Source organism: Pleurodeles waltl, chromosome 8, assembly GCF_031143425.1.
Source record: "Pleurodeles waltl isolate 20211129_DDA chromosome 8, aPleWal1.hap1.20221129, whole genome shotgun sequence".
In the NCBI taxonomy this organism is placed as follows: Eukaryota; Metazoa; Chordata; class Amphibia; order Caudata; family Salamandridae; genus Pleurodeles; species Pleurodeles waltl.
Genome location: NC_090447.1, coordinates 652970568 through 652993704, shown reverse-complemented (window position 1 = coordinate 652993704; position 23137 = coordinate 652970568). Strand labels below are relative to the sequence as shown.

Here is a 23137-nt window from a genome sequence, read left to right as displayed (position 1 = left end):
TACCCACTCTACATGATACCGCCATATGAATAAATCACACCCTCAAAGCCACTCACCCCCTGCAAACATGCTTGGGAATGATCCCTCTATGGAGAAGTCAGCAGGGAAAAAACATCACAGATTGAAATCTGCAAAAAGCACCATGTGGCCAAGTAATAAGCAAATGCTGCTATACAAATACAGACTAGCATAACATCACCTCTGTAGTTGTGTGTGAGGTAACAAGCAGTGCTTAGCAAGGCATAATGATTGTGTAGCCCACCATAACTGCAACTGCAGCCTACTTGCTAAAGACATCTTGGGGACTTTAAGAAAGTTAGCCTAGGAATGCATTCTGCCGTTGATTACCATTGGCTTTGTGGTTTGTAAGTCACAATTTCTGGCTTTCCATTGGCTTGCTTTATTTAACTTTAGGCTCTCCATGTTCAGTTTGTCCCTCCCATTGCCTAAACTGTATTTTCTGTATTCACCATGAACATGCTTTCTGTTAACAGGCCTTTAAATCTTGTTCTCATCTTGTCACATTTGTTGTGCATTCAAAGACCAAGGTCAAATGTCAGGTGCAGTCTTCCAAGGGCATTTGTTTACTTTTATTTCTCTGACTTCAAAGTGAGAGGATTTATGTGACAATTTTGTTGGATACTGGCGGTAGGAAAGAGTTTTTTTCCCAATAAACAACCACATTTAAATGAAATGTAAGTATTTCAGAATATATCAGAAGTATGAACCCTCAAATGAAGCACATTTTTTGTTATTTCTGAAGTGTGTTGGAAACAAATACTTTAATATGATCAAAACAAATCATTAAACTACGTGATGCAGTTTCCACACATTTTTGTTTGTACACTGTATAGTTTTATTAGTACAACTGTATGTCTGTGCAAATGTAATGGAGGGCTCAATTGAAATTGTGTTGTCTGAAATAGCAGTGTGTTACCCCACCATGAATACTCCACTCTACGCCACTCCACTCTATACTGCACCACTCCACTCCACGCCATTGCACTCTGCACCACTCCACTCTATGCTACTGCACTCTACGCCACTTTACGCTATGCCTCTCTGCTCTACCCTGTATCACTCTACTATATGCCAATGCACTGTTCGCCACTCTACTCTATAACATTGCACTCTTCACCACTGCACTCTACACCACTCCAGTTTACTATGCACAACTCCACTCTACGCCTCTGTACTCCACTCAACTCTGCAACACTGCACTCTATGCCACTGCACTCTAAGCCAAAACACTCTACACCAATGCACTTTACTCTGTACCTCTCAACTCTATACTCAAGCACTCTACCCCAACCCACTGTATGCCACTCTAAACTACTCCACACCTCTGCACTCTGTCACTGCAATCTACACCTCTTTACACCATTACACTCTATGCCACTCCATGCAACTGCAGTCTACCCTGCACCACTCCACTCTACGCCACTTCACTCTACTCTGAAACAATCTGCTCTACACCACTGCACTCTTACACCACTCTACTCCACTGCACCACTCCACTCGATGCCACTGCACTCTACGCCACTCTACTCTTAACCAATACACTCTTCATCAATGCACTCTAATCTGCATCACTGTACTCTATGCCACTGCTCTCTACCATACTCTACTCTACATCACTCTACACGGCTGCACTCTGAAACTCTACTCTGCAACACTGCACTCTCTGCCACTGAACTCAACGTAACTCTATTCTGCATTACTCCACTTTATGCCACTGCACTCTATGCCACACTTCTCTAATCTGCACCTGTTTATGCTACTCTATTCTGCACCACTCAACAATGCCATTGCACTCTCTGGCACTCAACTGTACTCTGCACTCTATGCCTCAACTCTACTCTGCACCTCTTCCATCTGCATCACTCAACTGTACGCCACTCTATTCTGCACCACTGTACGTCACTCTTCTCTATGCCACTGCACTCTATGCCTCTCTACTCTACTCTGCACCACTCTACTCTATTATGTAACACTCTAATCTACACCACTACTTTCTACAATGCTGCATTGTACGCCAGTGAATTCAATGCCACTGCACTCTGTGCCACTATACTCTACAACACTCTATGCCAGTGCACTCTACACCAATCCATTCTGCTCTATGCCACTCTACATGACTCCACGATATGCCATTCCAATACACAACACTCTCTGCCACTACACTCTACAACACTCTTCTCAACTCTTCGCCATTCAACTCCACAACACTCCACGCCTCTCTCCTCTATGCCACTAACTTTTAGCCATGCTGAACAGCAGCCACGCTGGTGATCAGCATGGCTAAAACACATTGGCAAAGCCAATAGAACTTGCCAATGCTTATTAGGTTTTATATAGTAGTCATCATGTCCCTTCAACTTCAGTTTCTAGAACCATTAGTATACTTCTTTATATCACAAATTACTTTATGACATTAGTAAAGAGCAATAACTCATCTTAAGCATTCTTCTACACATGTGCTCACTTTTCATGAATCAGAATAAAATTAGGCAACATATTTATCTACTACTGGCTTCTGGAATTCAAAGAAATCACTAGAAGTTCACACTAGCCACCACAGGAAAAAAGATGCTTCATTATAAATGTTGGTACAAAAAATAGAAAGCCATGGCCTTGATAAAACAGTTGCTTTCTTTCCTGTGTAGAGACATTTTGAACACATTCATATATTTATAGGGCACGTGGCTTCGAGGCATAAGTAACTAAGGATGTTAATGTTGTGCAAAAATGAATTACTTCAACCATGGTACTGTTATTTTACAAGCACAAAACAGGATTTTGTTCAGCATAACGAAGAAGGTGAAATGCGACAGCTGAAGTACAATATTGTTATTTGCATACGTATGCCTAAAGGATGATGACACGTCTGAGGGCAGTTGAGATACACATTAGAAAATATTTTAAAACATTTTGCATAATGCAAATATGGGATCATCATCTCATGTTCTGTACTTTACATGTTGGCAGGCGATTTAGTCCATTAACGTGAAACAAAACCGCAGTATACAAAAACATTACTACAGTCAATATTACCATGGATATTTAATGTATAAATATTAACTGTGCTGTGCATAGTAAATTAATAGTTTTGATTCCACCTCGTTTTCCTAAAGGGGTGTGTACATTTAAATATGAAACTTTACTGGGTAAGTGCTTTCATAAAACTATAGGATAGGTGTTCTTTAGAAAGTTTAACATCCGTAGATATTTGGGTTCTTTTTCTTCATGTACTACAAATAGAGAGAAACCTAAAACTCTAAGTTTCTGAGCCTAAATTGTGTCCTGTGCATAGACCATTTTATGTCTTTTATTAAAGTCATGTGGAAAACATAAGAGAAATGAGATTGAAAAATATTGCCCAAATCAAGAGACTTTTGCAGTACATTGCATCATGGCACAAAATGCACCGTATGGTTGGTCTTTTTAGATCTTTTACCAACAGCATTTAGCTGTCTTTTGTTGAAAGCCTCTGTTGGACAATACCAATACTTACGATGGACTGTGGGCCCGCCCACTGCTTAACATTGGTTGGCTTTCTTGTCTCTTTTGCTTGTGTCTTACTTACTGGCGTTCCTTCCTCTTTTTGTGTTTGTCCCTCCCCTGAAGTATAGCTTCTTTACCATATTTTTAATTGGATGACTTGTATCCTTCCACTGCTCACATTCTGAGAACTATTTTTTTCTTTTTCTTTCAGCACACCTTGTGAGTACATGTGTTTTCTTGCACTCTCCTAAGTTTGCTGCTTCCCCCCTCAAATACCTGCCCCAGCAATTGTGACGCTCCTTCCTCCACCTCTGGCTTGGCCTTTCCTAGCTTTTTTTTGCTTTTTATTAGGTCAAAGCCCATGAGACAGCACAGCTGTCTGGTTTGCTAACAAATTCTTAGGACCATTCTGGAAGCTTCCCTAGGCCGCCCATTGCTGACCATTGGCTTTTTAGTTTGTAACTCACATTTGCTAGCTTTCTATTTGCAGGCTTTATTTGTTTTAGGATGTCGAGCTTGACTTTGTCCGTTGGTGGAGCAACACCTGTTTGCTGTATCCTTCCTAGTCCTCATTTTTTGTAAACAGGCCTTTAAATCATGCTGTTATCTTGTCACATTTGCTGTGCATTCAATGACAGAGGTCAAATGTGAGGCTCTATCTTCTGAGGGAGGTTAATGCTTACTTTTCTTTCTCTGACTTCAAAGTGAGGGAATGTATGTGACAATCTTCCTGTGAAATGAAATGCTTTTTACTAGCAAACAAGAAATATGAACTATGCTGACATTTCTGAATATATCAGAACTAGGAAAGTACAAATTAAGTTTACTGCTTCTAATTCTGAAGTGTGATGGAAACAAATATTTGAATACGTTCAGAACACATTAGTACACTAGGTGATGACATTTCATCACATTATCATTTGTGTACAGTGAAACTGTATCTCTGTGCAAATGTAGTGATCACTTCAAATGAAAACGTGTCGTCTGCAGTGCAGTGTGCTATTACCCAATGCATACTTCGCACTATGCCACTCAACTCTAAAATGCTCCTATGCCCCTTCTCTCTACACCATGTCACTCCATTCTGGGACACTCCACTCCTCAACAAGCTGCTCTACTCTGCGACATACCACCCCACTCTACTCCCCTCCACTCTAAGATACTTTGTGACACCCCACACCACTCCTCTCCACACCAGCTTCTGCCATACCACTCTCCTCTATGCCCCTCCAACTGACACCATGTATCCCACCCCACTCAACGTCAGCCTAGCCCATTTCACTTCAGTCACCCCAATGTACCCCAATCCAGCGCACTGCACACCACTACAGTCTACCCTAATCTATCCCTCGCCACTCAAGTCTACCACACTCCACTCCAATCTACTCAACCCAACTCCAATCTTCCCCAATCTACCCCACTCCACACCAACCTACCCCACTCCAATCTATATCACTCCACTCAGTCGCCATACTCCACTCCAGTAAACCACACCACACTCCACCCCAGCCTAATCTACCCCACCCCACTCAAGCTACCCCACTTCAATCTACCACACTCCTCTCCACTTTACCCCAATCTCCCCACTCCACTGTATCCCCTCCACTGTACTCCAATATAACCCAATCCACTGTACCCCACTTCAGATTTTTACATTTACATTTACTACCCCTCTCCACTTCAGTCTACCTGATTCCATCCCACTCTACTGCACTCCACCCCAGTCTACAGCAATCTACACCAATCGGCCCCAGTCCACGCCAATCCACCTAAACCAATCTACCCCAGTCCATGCCAATCCACCCACTCTATCCACTCCAGGCTACCTGACCCTACCCACTCCAATCTACCTCACCCCTCTCCATTTTACCCCAGCCTACCCCACTTCACTCCAGTCTACCTCAATAAACTGCACTCTTATCCAGTCTACCCCACTCCACTTCAGTCTATCCCAATCTACATTACCCACTCCAATCTACACCACTCAACTCCACTCAAATCAACCCCATTGTACTCCAATCTACCCAACTCCACTCCAATCTACCCCACTCCACTCTATTCATATATACCCCACTCTGCTACAGTCTACCCCACTCCACTCAATCTAACCCACTGTACCCACTCCATTCCAATCTACACTATTCCACTCTACCCCTCATCCACCCCACTCCAATCTACCCTACTCAGCTCCAGTCTACTCCAACCTACTGCAATCTTCTCCAAAGTACCCCATTCTACCCAACTCCACTCCAATATACACCAATCCACCCCACTCCAATCAACCTCAATCCACCCCACCGCAATATTCCCCACACAACTCCAGTGTACCACACTCCACTCCAGTCTACCCCAGTCCACCTGACTCCAATCCAATCTCCTCCACTCAGGTCTACCCCATTCCATCCCAATCTACCCCACTCCACTCCATTCTACCACACTCCACCCCAGTCTACCCAACTCCAACCCACCCTACCCCACTCCAATCTATCCCACTACACTCCAAGCTACCCCTCTCGACTCCAATCCTACCCCACTCCAACCCAGCCAACCCCTCTCCACGCTACACCAATCGTCCCCAAGCTACTCCACTCCAGTCTACCACAATCTACACTATGTCAGTTTTCCACAAGCTACCCCACTCCACTCCAATTTACCCCACTCCACTCTCCAGTCCAATCTACCTCACTCCAATCTACTACAATATAACCCACTCTTATCTATGACAGTTTACCCCCACCACAGTCTACCCCACTCCACTCTAATCTACCCCACTCCTATCGCCATAATCTACTTTATGCCACTCAGTTCTACCACAATCTACTTTACTCCGCTCTACATCAATCTGATCCATTCCATACTACCCCAGTCTAAGCCACTGCACGAAAATCTACTCCACCCCACTCCAGTCTAACCCAATCTACTCCAGTGTATCCCAATCCACCCCACCTCAATCTACCTCACTCCACTTTACTCACACTCCACTTTACTCTACCCCACTCTACTTCACTCTACCCCAATTTACCCTACTCCCCTCCAATATACTCCACTCCACTCTACCCCACTTTACCCCACTCCACTCCACCCCACTACACTCCAAGCTACCCCACTCCAAAGTACCCCACTCTATCCCAATCTAACCCAAACTGCCCCACTCCAGTCTACCCCACTCCAATCTACCACACGCCACTACAATCTACCTCACTCCACTGGATCTACCCCTGTCAATCCCACTCCACTCCAATCTACCCCACTCCACTCAAATCTACTCCAGTCCACCCCAGTGTATACCACTCCACTCCAATCTACCCCACTCCACCCCAAACTACCCCGATCCAGTCTACACCACTCCAATCTACCCCACTCATCTCCACTCCAGTCTACCACAATCAACACCAACCTAACCCACTCTACTCCACTCCAATCTACCCCTCTCCAACCCACCCCACTGTACTCCAGTACCATCTACCCAGTCTACTGAGCTCTATCCCAATCGACTCCACTCCAATCTACCCCACGCTGCCTCCATTCTACCCTACCCCACCCCATGCCACTATCTTTTGGCCATGCTCAACAGAAACAACACTGGTGTACAACATGGCTAAAACATATTGTCAAAGCCAATTGGCTTTCCCAATGCTGGTCTCTAAACTGTCTAAACTCCATTGCTCCCTGGCACTCCCAGCACAACTGCTACGAAAACATTGACTTCTCCCTAGCCTCGCCTCCATTACTCACCACCCACCTCTCAATTTGCGATTTTTTTTTAATATAAGAGGATCCGAGTTCAGGTTATTTGAGGGCCGAGCAGGCGCAAATCTTTTACAAAATGTGCTTTTGCACATTTTTAAATTATGTATTTTAATCTGACATTCAAAACTTGGCGTCCTTCATTTTGGAACAGTAAAATAAAAAAATAAAAAATGGTGGCTGGATCATGCCGCATGTGCACACATTCATGGTCACATATGTATGCACACGTCATCATGCTGGGCAACCGTAGTGTCTTGATATGTACACAGGCATGCGTGAGAGCCATGCGTTTGTAACATCGTCATGCGTTTTTTCTTTTTTCTTTTCTTTCTGGCAATACTTCAAGGCATGGGCAGAAAGTATGCTGACCATCTTCAGCATTGGCAAGGCCAGAGGCAGCCAAAAGGCGAGACTTATTGTTTGCTTGTTTCCGTTTTTTTAAACAACTTTACTTGAGTCTTTGAAAGTGCTAAGAGGCTTTCTTTTTATTTGTTTAAATTAGTATTCACGCCACCACACAACATACAAATAAACCTAATTTACATCAATCCATGTCGGTTTAGGAGAGCAAGTGAGAGTATTTTGATGCCTAATTATATTCTATTTTGTTCACAAATTCTATTGCTGGCATGCCATTTTCTGTATTGTGCTGTGATTGCATTCTCTAACTGTTACTATTTAGCTCAGCCTTTGTCTTTTTGGTAGTCACGCGCTCATGCAAAACAAGATACTAATATTTTCATGTAAGTATTTTTTACTATTACAAAAGGTCTATGAAGGCTTGCGCACTAAGCAGCATTGTTTAATTTGTCATAGTAACAGCTAGCGCCTTCTCCTGCTCACGTACCATTGACATCAAAACTCACTTGCTCAGTCGCGTTCACAATTGAAGTAAATGCCAATGGTAAGCGCTTTTAGGAATTCGTGGCTTCGTGTCATGGTGTATTTTTGCTACTTCTGCATGTGATTCTCTTGCTCATTCCTATGAATTACTTGTTGAAATGTTGCAAACGCGCACACTCTATGTCGGACTGAACGGACTGCACACAACAGACAACACAATTCACAGCTTAAAAGAAAGTCCATAACACCACCAAAAGAAAAAGATGCTACATTATACACGTTGTTACTAAATAATACACTCCAATTGCCTTGAGGAAGCGGCCTTTATTTCCCGTTGTAGAAACGGTTTGGACATAGACTTTACCAATAGAATATGCTCTTTTTTGGCACAAGCAACTAAGAATATTAATAGTATGCAAATATGATCTTCTTGAATCATAGTATTGTTATTTTGAAAGTACCAAACTGGATTTTGTTCATTCAAGGAAGGAGGGGAAAAGTCAATGCTGAAGCAGAATGTGTTATTTGCATGTGCATGCCTATAGCATAACCTCATGTCAGAGGGCATCTAAGACAAATATGAGATGTATTCAAAAACATATTTTGCACAATGCAAATTTAGGATCGTCTCATGTTCTCTATTTTTCATGTTGAAGGTGATTTAACCTTTAACCATGAAATGATGCATCCTTAAATATAAACTATGCTGTGCATAGAAATTAATTGATACGCACAGATTGAATGGTTTTAAGTCTACCTCGTTTTCCTAATGGGGGATTTGTAGATTTGAATACAAAATTCTGCTTGGTAAATGCTTTCATAGAAATAGAGGTAGCTCTTGAGGAAGTTTAACATCCCTACTTCTTTATGTGCTTTTTAGGTGTCGCCTGAGACAGTGCATGCTCTGTCGCATGCGATTCTGTTGTCTATAATCCAAAAGGGGCTTAAAGCCCAACTCATCTCTTATCATTGATAGACTTTCATGTGACTCTCATTTCCTTTGTTTTCATTGGTCATCAGCAGCTCACACACTGCTTGGTCTTGGTGTGTGTCAAATCTAAAGTAGGTTGGTCAGCATCAGCTGGTTTCATTTTTTTTTACTCACAGGCTACTGATGGCTTTGGGAGGATTTGGGGTTTACCTACTTTAAATTTTACACACACCAAAATAAATCATTGGCAAAGCTCGTAGGTCTCACCTATGCAAGATCTATAGTCTTTGTCAATGTTTTTTTTCTTTTTTTGCCAATCATCCTCTGCAGAGGAAGAGGAACAGGGTTATCCGCCTAACCTTAGCAGTGCAGCGCAGAAGGCAGTCTAACACCATACTAGTTTACTAGTGGTCAAGCAATCTTTCATTCATCTACTAATTGCAGATGGGAATTTCAACCTTTAGTCAGCACCAAGCCATAATTCAATAATTCAGTTCTTAAAATAAGGCACACCTTGCCACAGCACTGAGACTTTCTCACAGCTCTGCTGATGCACCTCTTGTGTGATGTGCCACTCCTCTTCTGTTCCAGTGCTGAGACTCTCACACAACGCTGCTGATGCATCTCATTTGTGATTGTTAGAAATTGGGTTTTTGGTTGGCAGTCAGGTTACCCCCTGTCCAAGCAAAAGCCCTCACTCTAGTCAGGGTAAGTCACACACAATCCAAGATTATCCTGTGCCCACCCTCTGGCACGAGCAGTCAGGCTTAACTTAGAAGGCAATATGTAAAGTATTTGTGCAATAAATCATACAATACCACCATATAGCACCACAAAAATACACCACACAGTGTTTAGAAAAATATATAATATTTATCAGGATAATTGTAGGTCAAAAAGAATAAAGTTTGCAATGGGAAATTGTAGAGATATCACTGAAAAGGGATATAAAGTGTCTTAAGTCTTTAGAATATAAACAAAGTCTCTTTCAAGCACAAGTACCTGGTTTAGAGTGGAAAAATCTCCTCAGAGGGCCACAAAAGAAGAGGTGCGTGGAAAAAGGGTGTGTGCGTCGATTTCTCCCCAGCACACACGGACTTGCGTCGTTATTTTCCACGCGGGGAAGTCGTGCGTTGTTTTCCGGCGCGCGGACAGTCTCTTTTCGTGGATCGCGGGGATTACCAGATGTCCCGGGTCTGTGCGTGGATTTTCCTGCTTGTTTTCCGGCTGCGCGTCGTTCTGCGGGGCTGCGCGTCGAAATTACGATCTCACGGCAGGCGTCGCGTCGATTTCTCCTCTAGAGGTCGTGCGGCGTTGTCCTTGCGAAGCCGTGCATCGGATTTTCAGTCGTCCCAAGAGCGTCGCGTCGATCAGCGTCGGTGTGCGGCGTTTTTCTCACCGCGGAACAAGCTGTGCGTTGAAATTTTCGGCGCACGGAGCATCCAAGTGAAAGAGGGAAGTCTTTTTGGTCCTGAGACTTCAGGGAACAGGAGGCAAGCTCTATCCAAGCCCTTGGAGAGCACTTTCACAGCCAGACAAGAGTTCAGCAAGGCAGCAGGCCAACAGCAAGGCAGCAGTCCTTTGTAGAAAGCAGACAGGTGAGTCCTTTGAGCAGCCAGGCAGTTCTTCTTGGCAGGATGTAGTTTCTGGTTCAGGTTTCTTCTCCAGCAAGTGTCTGATGAGGTAGGGCAGAGGCCATGTTTTATACCCAAATGTGCCTTTGAAGTGGGGGAGACTTCAAAGAGTGGCTAAGAAGTGCACCAGGTCCCCTTTCAGTTCAATCCTGTCTGCCAGGGTCCCAGTAAGGGGTGTGGCAGTCCTTTGTGTGAGAGCAGGCCCTCCACCCTCCCAGCCCAGGAAGACCCATTCAAAATGCGGATGTATGCAAGTGAGGCTGAGTACCCTGTGTTTGGGGTGTGTCTGAGTGAATGCACAAGGAGCTGTCAACCAAGCCCAGCCGGACGTGGATTGTAAGGCACAGAAAGATTTAAGTGCAAAGAAATGCTCACTTTCTAAAAGTGGCATTTCTAGAATAGTAATATTAAATCCGACTTCACCAGTCAGCAGGATTTTGTATTACCATTCTGGCCATACTAAATATGACTTTCCTGCTCCTTTCAGATCAGCAGCTGCCACTTCAACAATGTATGAGGGCAGCCCCAATGTTAGCCTATGAAGGGAGCAGGCCTCACAGTAGTGTAAAAACGAATTTAGGAGTTTTACATTACCAGGACATATAATTACACAGGTACATGTCCTGCCTTTTACCTACACAGCACCCTACTCTAGGGGTTACCTAGGGCACACATTAAGGGTGACTTATATGTAGAAAAAGGGGAGTTCTAGGCTTGGCAAGTACTTTTAAATGCCAAGTCGAGGTGGCGGTGAAACTGCACACACAGGCCTTGCAATGGCAAGCCTGAGACAAGGTTAAGGGGGCTACTTAAGTGGGTGGCACAACCAGTGCTGCAGGTCCACTAGTAGCATTTAATCTACCAGCCCTATGCACACAGGGTGCACCTTACTAGGGACTTATAAGTAAATTAATAGTCCAATCAGGTATGATTCAAGGTTACCATGTTTTAAGGGAGAGAGCATATGTACTTTAGCACTGGTTAGCAGTGGTAAAGTGCGCAGAGTCTAAAAACCAACAAAACTGAGGTCAGAAAAAGAAAAGGAGGAAGGCAAAAAGTTTGGGGATGACCCTGTCAAAAAGCCAGGTCCGACAGTGATGTATTGCTGATCTTCTGTCCCAGCAATGAGACTCTCACACTGCTCTGCTTATGCACTGCATTCCTTAAGTGCAGTGTCCATACTGTTTGGTCACTGCGTACCACTGCAGCTCTCTTGATGCACCCCATCTTTGAATTTCAGCATCCACCAGCATGCTAGCACTAAAACCCACAAAAAGCTCTACCACTGCTCCTCAATCCTAATCTGTTTTACATGCTGCTATTCTGGCATTGAGGCTCATCCACAGCTCTGCCTATGCACATCACTTCTGAAATGCACAACACTCTGCTATTCAAACATAAAGACTTGCAGAGAGCTCTTCTGATTCACCTTGTTCACAAAGATCTATGAATGCACCTTATGTGTGATGTGCAGCGGATTTTCTGTTCCAGTGCTTAGACTCTCACATAGCTCTGTTGATGCACCTCATTTGTGCTGTGCAGCACATCTTCTGTTCCAGCGTTGAGACTATTACACAGCTGTGCTGATGTGCTGCTCATCTTATGTTCCATTGCTTAGACGCTCACACAGCTCTGTTGAAGCACCTCATTTGTGATGTGCCGATTATTCTCTGTTCCAGCACTGACAACCTCATACAGCTCTGCCAATCCACTTCATGTGTGATGTGTTGCTCATCTTCTGTCCCAGCTCTGAGACTGTCACACAGCTCCGCCGATGCACATCACGTGTGATGTTCCACTCATCTTATGTTCCAGCACGGAGACTCTCACTTAGCTCCTCTAATGCACCACATGTGTGAGGTGCTGCTCATCTACTGTCTAGCTCTGAGTATCTCACACCTCTCTGCCGATACACCTCATTTGGGATATGCTGCACATCCTCTGTTCAAGGGTTGAGACTCTCACAGGGCTCTGCTAATGCACCACGTGTGTTGAGCAGCATATCTGTTCCAGCACTGAGATTCTCACACAGCTCTGCTTATGCACCACATTTCTTATGAGCAATGCCCTTGCTGTTCCAATACTGAGACCCACCGCAGCTCCCATGATGAACCTCATCTGTAAAGTACAGCAGCCACTGGCATTCTAGCACTGAAGCCCACAAAAGGCTTTACCACTGCACCTCAATCTTGATGTGCCTTAACTGCTACTATTCTGGCATTGAGGCTCATGCACAGGTCTGCCTATGCACATCATTTCTGATATGCATCACTGCTGTTGAAGCAATGTCCTGCATAGAGCTGTTCTGATTCACCTAATTTCTAAGGTGTAGTACTTTCTGCTATTTGACCAACAAGACCCCTAAACAGCTCTTCCAATTTACCTCATTCCAACGTGCACTATTGAAAGAGAAAAGTGGTGCACATCGGAAAAATGTGCATTGGGAACAAAAAGTCACATGCACAGCTCTTTCATTACACTTCATTTCTGATGTGCAGCATGTTGTTCTAATCCAGCACTAAATACACAGAGAGCTCATCCAGTGCACTTAATTTCCTGTGTTCTACATTCTCTGCTATTTCACCACTAAGACCTACATTATACACATCCTCTTTAATGCATCTCATTTCTGATGCACAGCAGCTACACGTCTGGGCAACATGACAAAAAATGACAAAGCCAAATATCTCTGTTATTTGGCTTTGTCAATGTTTTTCCAAGCTGTGTTGTACAGCAGCGTGTCTGCTGTGCACTGTGGTTAAAAAAATTAAAAAAAAGAAAAACCCTATGATGCGGCCAACATTGACCCCAACTGCGTCATATAATTTCTTTTTACTATTAGCCATGCTGCACAGCAGATGCAGTGCACTATGGGAGCAGGGTCAAGTCTGATTTACAAATGCCTGGGTCCAAACCGAAGAGGCATGGTGTGCAGAATAACGATGGCCTTGGATGCAGCCTTAGTAATTAGCAGTGGCTGAGATTATTTCAAGCATTACATCCGTCACTTTTTTATCTGCTCGAGTTCGTGTTTGGTCTGGCAGCTGCTCACCTTCATTTTCATTAGGTTCGGGTGAACACAGCATAGGTGCACCAGAAATAAGCACCATGCCCATGTATGCCTAAAATAGTTCCTCTTTGCCTTACTAAAAGTGAGTGAAATGACAATAGTCTTGTTTTGCCTTTTAGCTGAAAACACATCAATTTTACACTGAAGTTCATTACCATATTTTTTTTACTGTACCACCTTTGTGTTACTTTAACAATTGGGCAGAGAAGGTATCCCAGTGTTGTCACTCTTAATAGTCCCCCAGACCACCACCAAATGTTCTGCTTTCCTTCTCTTATCTTATGACCGAGCTTACCAAACTTCTCTGGAATGCACTTCTTAATTTAAAGAAGACATTTATTATTATTATTACTTCACCACGAGGTTCCTGAAAGACGAGATTAGTAGGATGGAAGCACACGTTTAAAAGTAGTCGCAGTAATGAAAGCAAAATATATCAAAGTACTTCTCAGTTGCAATGTACACAGCAAATACATGTGATTATATTATAGCATAACTTCAAAGCAAAGCATAAAAGTCAAAATTGCATCACCATATGGCCTATCACTCCGCTTCATCTTTCTAAGGGCTGCAAGTTGATGACTCTGGTTCAACTGCGAGAAAGAGATTTTCCACCCAAACGGGAGACAGGCAACTGACGTCCGTTCCTGTCTGAATTCAAGATCCACTCCCCTCGCTGTTGCCCAGGGCCATCGTTCAAGCTCAGTGTGGGAACCGAATAAACTTGGAGAGTGGCCAGTTCTCTAAACTTCACTCGTTCCCAGACTGGATTGAGAGGTAAACACAAAATCTACGCTCTCTTATCAGCTAGGGTTTGGTGTGAAAAACACAGCTTGGTCTATCATGTGGAAAAAGACAGCTTGGAAAAACACAGCTCATCTGCAATGTCTCAACTGCAATGTCTAACTCCACGTTAAAGCCAATAGGCAGCTAACCTAAATACCAAATGTAATGTCTAATGCCATTGTTGGACCTGGCTTTTTGACAGGGTCATCCCCAAACTTTTTGCCTCCTTCCTCCTATTTTTTCTGACCTGTTGTAGTTGGCTTTTGACCTCTGGGCACTTTACCACTGCTAACCAGTGCTAAAGTGCATATGCTTTCTGTGTTGTACTATTGATTGGTTTATCCATGATTTGCTATTTGATTTACTTGTAAGACCCTAGTAGAATGCACTATATGTGCCTAGGGCCTGTAGATTAAATGCTACTAGTGGGCCTGCAGCACTGGTTGTGCCACCCACTTCAGTAGCCCCTTAACCTTGTCTCAGGCACGCCATTGCAAGGCCTGTGTGTGCAGTTTCACTGCCACTTCGACTTGGCATTTAAAAGTACTTGCCAAGCCTAAAACTCCCCTTTTTCTACATATAAGTCACCTGTAATGTGTGCACTAGGTAACCCCTAGAGCAGGGTGCTGTGTGGGTAAAAGGCAGGACATGTACCTGTTAGTTTATATGTCCTGGTAGTGTAAAACTCATGAATTCATTTTTGCACTACTGTGAGGCCTGCTCCCTTCATGGGCTAACATTGGGGCTGCCCTCATACATTGTTGAACTGACAGGTGCTGATCTGAAAGGAGCAGGAAGGTCATATTTATTATGGCCAGAATGGTAATACAAAATCCTGCTAACTGGTGAAGTCGGATTTAATATTACTATTCTAGAAATGCCACTTTTAGAAACTTACATCTTTCTGTGCCTTACAATCCACGTCTGGCTAGGTTTAGTTGACAGCTCCTTGTGCAGTCACTCAGACACACCCCAAACACAGGGTACTCAACCTCACTTACATACATCTGCATTTGAATGTGTCTTCCTGGGCTGGGAGGGTGGAGGGCCTGCCCTTACACAAAGGACTGCCACACCCCCTACTGGGACCCTGGCAGACAGGATTGAACTGAAAGGGGACCTGGTGCATTTCTTAGACACTCTTTGAAGTCACCCCCACTTCAAAGGCACAATTAAGTATAAAACAGGGCCTCTGCCCTACCTCATCAGACACTTGCTGGAGAAGAAACCTGAACCAGAACCTGCATCCTGCCAAGAAGAACTGCCTGGCTGCCTAAAGGACTCACCTGTCTACTTTCTACAAAGGACTGCTGCCTTGCTGTTGGCCTGCTGCCTTGCTGAACTCTTGTCTGGCTGTAAAAGTGCTCTCCAAGGGCTTGGATAGAGCTTGCCTCCTGTTCCCTGAAGTCTCAGGACCAAAAAGACTTCTCTTTTTCATTTGGACTCTTCGTGCGCCGAACATTTAGACGCACAGCTTGCTCTGCGGCGAGAAAATCGCTGCACACTGACGCTGATCGACGCAACGCCTTCGGGGCAACCGGAACTTCGACGCACGGCCTCGCAAGGACAACGCCGCCTGACTTCCAGAGGGGAAATCGACGCGACGCCTGCCGTGAGACCGAAACTTTGACGCACAGCCTCGCGGAACGACCGCAGCCGGAAAACAAGCAGAAGAATCCACGCACAGACCCCGGGACATCTGGTAATCCCACGACCCACAGAAAGAGACTGTCCGCGTGCCGTAAAACGACGCACGACTTCCCTGCGTGAAAAATAACAACGCAAGTCCGTGTGTGCAGGGGAGAAATCGACGCACACACCATTTTTCCACGTATCTCTTCATCTGCGGCCCTTTGCGGAGATTTTCCACTCCAAACCAGGTACTTTGTGCTTGAAAGAGACTTTGTTTGCTTTTTAAAGACTTAAGACACTTTATATCACTTTTTAGTGATATCTTTACAACTTCATATTGCATCTTTGATCGTTTTGACCTGCTAATACCCAGATAAATATTATATATTTTTCTAAACACTGTGTGGTGTATTGTTGTGGTGCTATATTATGATTTTGTATGATTTATTGCACAAATGCTTTACACATTACCTTCTAAGTTAAGCCTGACTGCTTGTGCCAAGCTACCAGAGGATGGCACAGGCTAATTTTGGATTGTGTGTGACTTACCCTGACTAGAGTGAGGGTTCTTGCTTGCACAGAGGGTAACCTGACTGCCAACCAAAAACCACATTTCTAACAGCCATGTTAAAGCCAATAGGCAGCTAACCTAAATACCAAATGTAATGTCTAATGCCATGTTAAAGCCAATAGGCAGCTAAACTGAATACAACATGTAATGTGCTACTGGTGAACATTGAGCAACTAATATGCGCAGTAGTGAAACACAAAGTCATTGGTCAAACACAATTAATAGCATAACACCAAGTAAGTCCAAAAGCACAGATGATTGCTCTGCTCCTCATTAAATGATATCATACCCAGACAGAAACTGCAAACAAGGCGTGGAAGAAACAGTTCAGGTCACTGAGATACATACCATTAAATGTCCTACTCAGCCACAAAAGCCTTTCCTGGCACTGATAGGGGTCTCCCCCACCCCCCACCTGACTCCCTCCCCTACCCCCCCACCAGCCCTGCCAGCCCCCAAAGGTGGCAGGGCCCCCCTCCTCACCCCGACCCCCAACATCACATTACCCATACCCACACGACACGCACGCAGGCACCACCTACACACTTACACGCACACACGCCGACATACATGCCTACATCCACACACACAGTCAGACACGCACACCCACATTCAAACATGCACGCATACATCCATACAGACATACCCACAGACATACACGCACTCATTCCCATACCCACAACACCCCCGCAGGCATACACGCAATCACACACCCCCTCCACATACACACACGCACACCCCCATGCACCCACACAACACCCAACACCCCCAACCCCACTCCCCTCACGTAGATCGACTTACCTGGTCCGACGATCCTCCGGGAGGGGACGGGAGCCATGGGGCAGCTCCGCCGACACCACACCGCCAACAGAACACCACCATGGCGAATCACAGGATGTGATTCGCTGGGCGGTGTTCTGTTGGCGTGGCGGTGTTCATTATGGCTGTTGGCGGCTCTCCATCTGTAAAAGAACGGAGAGCTGCCAACGGTTATAATAGGCCGAGCGGCAAACCACCACCAATGGCGGTCTTCCACACGGCTGAGGTCAAAATGACCCCCTATGTCCTTAAAGCAGATGATTATGGTTATAAATGCCTTCTAGTACTGTAAGATACAGGGGTCATATTTGGCATGTTTAACATTAAACCACAAGGTCTTTCATCACAAACTTTCTTACGTTTCACTGATTTATTTTGCTACTGATGTGGCTGATTTCTATCCATCTGATCTTAGCGCCTCAAGCTAGTGCACTTCTGTCCGATTTCCACTAAGGTATATATTGAAGGGTATGTTGAATGGTATGACGGGTAGGAAAGGTCCTTCTGGCATCTATCTGTACCACTTAATTAATCACACCCTCCTCTAACACTCCTGTATTGCCACTACACAACATTACCCATGTACCCCCACTAAACAAAAGAGTTCCAAAGTTCTAGAAGCTTTTCTGTCTGCCATCATATTATTGACAGCTAGTAATGTCTTAAACGTAAATGGGTTCGAAACAGAATTACTGCTCCATAATGCTAAATGGACTACCAACTTTCCCACTAAGTGAAGTCTGCGCCTGTGGGACCTCAGTCAGTCTGTCACAACACCACTGATAAAAGAATCAAAGTTGCTTTTAATTCCAAGATGACGTTCAAGTGTCTGAGACCTATGGGTAACACATGCTGGAGCACTGGATCACCCGGTTAACAACCACTAGTTTACGACAAAAGTCTTATCAACTCAACCAGGTGACATCCCAGCCTCTAGGCCTCATTGATCTTTGACATTAGATGAAAGTAACCAGGAGCTGTATACAAGGAAATTAATCATCACAATTCAATTCTCTTAGTCAATAATAAGAATTAGGGGAGAGGTCAAAAGCTTTGTTAATGAATCTCTTCCTATGCTCATCTTTATTTAAGACAGTATTAATTTCATCAGTAGTTCATCAAGTGTTCAATAAGCAGAGCATATAATCAATATTTTGTAAGTAATTCAGAAAGCATGTTCCATAAAGGAAATAATTCATGTTCTAAGAATGAGGCTGGTCAAAAGGGAATGAAAAAAAGGTGTTGGGGACAAGCTGGTGAAGAAATCTCTTGTGGGCCCTGAACTTTGACCTAGGGTGGGACTTCGTCTCCCAGGCACCCTTGTGAGTAAATCTGCACTTATAAGAGCCCTTTCACTCCCGCAGCACGGGACGCACTGGTGAAGACATCTCTTGGGGGCCCTGAACTTTGACGTGGGGTGAGACTACGTTCCCCAGGCCCCCTTGCGAGTAAATCTTAGCTTTTAAGCACCCTTTCACTCCCACAGCGCGGGATGTGCGCAGGACATGCTCAGACGTGCGCCCGGGCAAAGCCCGTCATTGCCTTATAGGGGCTGGGCTGGGCGTAATTATCATCTAATAAGTAAGTTTCAAACTTTTAGGTTTGATTTAATTTGGTTACACACTCTTGTTGTTTACTATCGTGCCGTCCTGAGATGGGGAAACGAAAGACTGTGGATATTCTCACTCATGCTAGTGGCCCAAAAAATCTAGGAAACGGCTCAAAAATGAAACAAGTCTTATACCTAACCAAGGAAGCCACTCTTTGGAAGACATTGATATTCTAATAGAAGAAGTGGAGGCTATTCTAGGAGACAATTTGAACTCATTGCCTTTACAACAGGGTCCCCCCGTTACAAAAATACCAGACATATTTAAGAAAAAACAACCGCAGCCCAATCCATCAAAGGAATAATAGAACGGGGTGTAATTTGAGGAGATGTGGCGCTCAGGATGCCAATCCAACCTATGTATATACCGGGGAGCCTTACAAGGGAAACACCCTACCCTTAGAGATAAAACAACCTCAAAACTAAGAAAATGCACAATGAGGGACCCCTAAAGTAAACAAAGAGAATTTAAATATACAATTCACATTGAAAATAGTTACATATATCAGTCCATATTGCACCAAACAGGTCCTGGAGTCAACCAGTAAAGTCAATCGATAAGTCCAAAGTTTATTCAGAATGTGATTTCACATTAGACAGTCTGAAATCCAAAGAGATTTGTACTTCCAGCCTTCCAGCCAACACGTGTTTCATCTTAGGAATTGTTTACATCCCTTACGACTTCTTCAGGGCTTATTTGTCCACCAACACTTAAGCAACAAACTGTAATGCCAGTTAATCCGAGACAAATGTGCTCCAACGTATAAATTATCCAAATGGAAGTTCCGATCTACCCGATATTCACGATTATCACATCCGTATTCCGAATACCGGCGTCTTCGTGTCAGGACGCCTAGCGAAGACTCTCAGGGGCGATTAGAACAGTCAGACTAGCCTATTATAAAGTTATAGCACAGGCAAAGAAACGTCGGGACGATTTAACTTGGCAGAACCTGTTGAATGCTGCCAAACTTAACAATAATATGTCTTTCTGGAAAGTATTGTCTGACAGACAGAGAGAGGGCAAGAATATAACTTGAACTCATATTCAACTCAAGAGTTGGGTTGATAATTTTTCTAATCTTTATGCTATGCCTTGTAATTCTTCCTTTGTTAACCTCTACTCCCAACAGTTAGCTGCAGTGAGACCACCGCTTGGTGACCTGGGAATGGATATGTGTAAACAGGATGATTACATTGTTTTCACCTTGGGAGAAACACTAGCCACAATTAATTCCTTGAAACCCTTCAAAGACCCAGGTCCAGACAAGATACCGGGGGAACTATAATTCTGAGCCAGTGATTTGGTCTAGTTATATAAATATGATATGTAATGCAATAGCAGCAGGGGTAATACCCAGTACGTGGAAAGGGGTTGAAATAGTTCCTATTTATAAAAAGGGAGTTGTGAGTTCTCCTGGTAATTATAGACCTATTAGCCTTATTGATATTCTTCAAAATGTTTTTGCCAAACAACCTTTGGGAATGCTTTTAGACTGGGTTGATACCCATTACGAGATGTCTCCACTTCAGGCAGGCTTTTGCCACAAAATTAGCACCATGGATCAGGTTTTTAGGTTGGCACTTCTACATTGAAAATGTGTAATGCTTACTAAACAAAAATTGTATGTTGCCTTCGCGGACCTTCGGTCTGTGTTTGATATGGTCCCTAGAGGGAAATTATGGGATGTTCTATATAAAATAGGTACTCCAACAAACATAATTTACCTCCTACAACAGTTACATGAGGGCACATACGCTCAGGTGAGGTGGGGCAATCAGGGTGATTTGACAGATCATATTGCTATTCAACGGGGGGTTCGTCAAGGTTGTGTTTTGGCACCAACCTTATTTACTTTAGACATAAATGAGGTGGTAAAAGCTGTGTCTCTTTGCCAAAACAATGCCCTTTCCTTGAATGAGTAAAAGATCCCTATACTGCTTTTTGCAGATGATTCTCTCCTTATTTCCAACACCCCAATGGGTCTCCAGATCCTTGTGGATAAGTTTACAACCTTCTGTACTGACCATGGTCTCAACTAAATGCTAGTAAAACCAAATTAATGGTACTTAGCCCTCGATGAGCCAGGAGATGTACTATTACTTTAGCTGGGGCTCCTCTGGGAAAAGTAAATTCAATAATTTACCTGGGTGTGAGGATCTCTAATAAAGTGCTCTGGGAAGAACAGATTAACAAGAGTGTGTCCCTTTTCCAACACAGAGCTGGGGCTATTCTGTACTTTTATAAGAGTATAGCACAAAAGCCGTTTCTCCGGCTATAAAGATTTATTTAGCTAAAGCACAAAATGCCGCTATTTATGGTGCTGAAGTGTGGGGCTTTTGTAAGACTTTTATATTAGCGGTGGGTGAGAATAATTTTGCTAGAGCATTACTTGCATGCCCAGGTAGCACCCCCCTGATCCCTATTTTTTTTAGATCTTGGTTTTAATTGTATCTCTGATATGATAGCCCTAAAACCATTACTATTCTGGCTAAGAATTTGGACGACTCCTCAGCTTGTCGTTTACAGAGATTCTATTCTTGACCTTTTAAAAAGATCCAATGTAATATCAATTCTATGGTTTAGGCATGTCTTTAATTGGTTCCATATCCTGCGGCTCGGGAATTATTGGGAGAACCCACATGACTTAGAGAAGGCCCATAAATTGTCTTTGAAAAAAGTATATTGGTCCTATGTTAGGAACAATTATCTCCTTGGCTCATCACATGGACGATTGACAAATGCTTTCCTTGGTTTTAAATGGTATCCTGAGTTTCAGCCTTTTTTAGATCTCATCCCTAATACCTTGGGGAAGAGTTTGTATGTTCGCTCTTGTTATAGGTGTTTACTGCTATTGTCCTTTCTTAACAGTCGGAGGCCATCGCCGATAATTAGATTATGTCCATGCTGTAATTCTGCTTTTGAATCATTTGAACATTTTATGTTCTTCTGAACAGCGTATGCCTTTCCCTGTCTAAGTGGATTCGTCCAGTCTGTCAGATGCTGGGCTTTAGGCAATTTGCTACAGCCCTTAGGATTTTAAAGAGCGATACCTCTGTTATTTTGATCCATGCAGTTAGCAAGTTCCTTGTGGATGCATGGTATATACAGACTCATTTTTTAAAATTGTTGTAGTTTATAATTAGGCATGCTCTGGGATATGCATTGAGAGATTTTATTGGTCTTATTGTTAACAATGAATGATGTTTTTATTGTCTGTTATTTATTTCTTCTTCACTGAATTTGATTGTATATGTAATTATATGAACAATGTTTTTTTTCTTTGATGGTTTATGACCGAATAAAGCTTGTGTTATTGAAAAAATAGGTTGGTGCTGACCTGGTAAGCAATGGATGGTTTGATGAAGCTTGTTCAAGGGCAAAGTTTGGGTTAAAAAAAGCTATCTTGTCTGGGTCTCTGGGGGAGGTACAACAGGCTAGACGTGTTTATAAGGAAACTACCCAAGGAGCGAAAAAAACCTGGGAAGATTCTATTTGGAAGGATACAGTGGATGCCTCAAATTCAAACAATAACACATTATTTTGGGAACTGTTGTCCCGACGCCAAAGAGGGGTCAGGAATACAATTAAGAACCATATCCAACAGGAAAGCTGGGTGGACCACTTTTCCCGTCTTTATGAAGAGGCTGGCACTCTGCTGGCAACTAATACTAATGATGCAAAACAGGGCCCTTTGCCTACATTGGATGTGAACCTTGCCTCTGATTCCTCAGGCGAGGGTTTCCATGATCATGAGGACTATATCCACTTTTTATTGGAGGAAACCCTTGATGCAATCAATTCCCTTAAGCCAGGTAAAGATCCAGGACCGGATAAGATCCCAGGTGATCTTTATAGATCTGAACCTGTTATTTGGGCCTGGTACATACATTTATTGTTGAACCAAATAGCAAAAGGGGGCCCAATCCCGACCACGTGGAAGGGGGCAGCAACAGATCCTATTTATAAAAAGGGCAATGCAAACCT

At 43.7% G+C, this 23137-nt stretch overlaps 1 protein-coding gene across 2 annotated transcripts in view; it reads left to right on the top strand.

Annotated features, from left to right (window-relative positions):
- Positions 1 to 23137, top strand: part of TMEM45A (transmembrane protein 45A) — a 374423-nt gene that overhangs the window by 208819 nt on the left and 142467 nt on the right. The window lies entirely within an intron of this gene.